Here is a 2,605-nt window from a genome sequence, read left to right on the forward strand (position 1 = left end):
CTTATCTTCTGGCACTTTCTCTACAATGCTCTGCTTCTGTTCATGAGGTTTTCAGTATCTGACAATGTCCGATGTTGTCCACAAGGGTCTCCGTGGCTTCATCCCTCAGAAGAGCACAGTGGATTCTTTCTTAGTCTGGAAGCGCTGGTGAAACCTGTCCAGTGTGGTGACCCTGCTGGCATTTGAAATACATCACTTCCAGCAGCACCCAGGCCGCCACAGCACGACAGACTGACAGACAGTGGTCGGCAGGGACACCAGAGCGCCTCACATTTTGTTTATTCCTGATTGTCGACAAAGGCAGATTCCCTCAAACAGGTTGTCAAAATGCTTGTAAGTAGCAATTCGCATTCGTTTACGTGTATGTGTAGCATGTGAGATGGTGCCTGTAAGCATCTTAAGTGAGGGGGTGTCCTTTGCATTCTGCCAGGGTACCACATAGCCCTGTGCAGGTAGCTAGATGCTCAGTTAATACAAGACATGACTACATTTGACAGTTGAATTTTAGTCATATTGAATAAGTGTGAATTCAGAGTAGCAACCTAGCATATTGTGAATGTTGGTAAAGCCATTGACTTGAGAAACTATCAAGTGATTATAAAACAGTATGGTCACCCCTTATTAGTGGTGTTAGTAGCAACACTGAGATGGTTGACTTTAAGACTTTATATGCTATATCAGACCCAGTTGACGAGAAACAGATTCATTGACACTCATGTGTAAGAGATAACTATACCAAGAAGTCATTATGCATCAATAAAACATCCCAGCCCATCCAGATCAAGTCCATAACTACGATATTAGCCAATAAGTCTGATATTAGCCCGTGAATTCCTCCTCGGATTCATGCAGCACACGCAGTGCTGCATGCAGGAAGATCACAGGCAGGTGGGTGGAGATTCCTGTGGATCCAATGGGAGTGGACTCATCTCCAGGGCTCTGGTTGCCACTGGTGTGGCTCCATGCGGCTTGTCAGCAGGAAGGTGAAGCAGAGAGAGTGTCCCGTCTCCAGGGAGAAAGAGAAGCCGTGACTTGGTTGACAGGCTAGCCTCCACCCCTCCATTCTGTTTATCAAGTTGACATGAAACTGTGTCATGACCAGATAGGCCGGTAATCTTCATTTTACCACACATATTGCTAGCCTTTAAATCGAGAAAGATCATAATCTATTTACAGAGATCATCTCCTGGTGAAAAATACTTCGGTTAAGATTCTTAGTGAGATGATTATAATTCGGTTAGAATTTATTGCTGAAGAAGTACAGGCAGAATGTTCCTTCGAAACAAGGACGGCACGACTTTGTCCCACAGACTTTGGATGTGTTATCAGGAGGGCCAGCGCCGGGAAGAGACACCGTGCTGGGTAGCGGAGCGGGTCATCCCCAGAGAGGAAGGAAGGCCTTTGACAAGACGGACCGACCCTGGCTGCAACAGCGGGCCCAGCATGCCGGTGTGAGGATGCCGCAGGACCCGGCGGGCTTTCACTCTGAGTGGGAACCGACTGGACGGCAACCAAGCACAGCGTAGTATTTACCAAAGCAATGGCACTGAGCCTTTTATAAACCGCGTATGCTTGTTTTTCCCCGCCGGTCATTAATAAGAAGTTGATACGTAGAAATCATTCTATAGCCCAAAACTATTCATGTATTTTCTACTGTGATCCTTAGCAGAAGCTTATAAGATAGTCAGGCTAGTTAGCGCTGCTGCCACGCTTCACAGAAGAGAAGAAGGCTTGAGTGTGGGGGACCTGCCTCCACATCTGAATGGGTCCAAGGCAGCGGTTGAAATTGAAGGGTAAATTCAAGAGACATCAGACAAGATAAAGCATGCAAGGGCTCACTTCTTTCGTGTTGACTGGAACCAGAATGAGGGAAGAAATTAAGAGACAGACAAAAGTTTTGGGGTGCTCACCTACGCCATGGCTTCAGGAACCAGGTCCGAGTAGAGAGAGAGCATGTGTTTTCTCTCACGAGCATATAAAATCAGGAGACTGAATCGATGGTAGCTGTGTGTGGTCCTGGGAAATAAGGGGCCTGATCCAACTCCAGATTTTTCCCACCTGAGAGGCCAGGTAAAACGGATTGAAATAGACGAGGTTGTGGCACAGGGAGGGCGTTGGTGACTGGCACGTGTAGATTGCAGGTGCATCGTGGGGACAGAAGCCACAGCAGAGGTGGAGGAGAGGCAGGAGTGGACAGGAAAGCAGATAGACCACTTTCCCTAAATTAGGCCCTGACCCGGGCTGGTGGCTGGAGGGAGATGTGAGCCCGAAAGAGGGACTTGTTAAACACATCACTGAGGCGTTCCGCTCCTGTGAACAGTCGCTGTGTCCGGAGTCCACAAGGGCAGTTCTCTAGGCGACATCCACGACAGCTCAGACTGCGCTCACCGCCATCAAGTCCACCCCGACTCATCCCGGCCTTGCAGCTAGCAGCCCAGCCCGAGACGTGGGAACGAACGTGCAGGGGTGGGGAGAATCAAGGTGCGCAGCGGCTCTGAATGTGGTGAGGAGCGGCCCAGCACAACCCTGGGGAACTTAAACGGCAAGCTCACTGCCGTGCAGCTCGGCTCGCAGGGAACTTGCTGGGCAGCAGAGTACTGCTTTT

This window comes from Echinops telfairi, unplaced genomic scaffold (assembly GCF_000313985.2).
Source record: "Echinops telfairi isolate 266 unplaced genomic scaffold, ASM31398v2 ScPeMD7_12;HRSCAF=54, whole genome shotgun sequence".
NCBI lineage: Eukaryota > Metazoa > Chordata > Mammalia > Afrosoricida > Tenrecidae > Echinops > Echinops telfairi.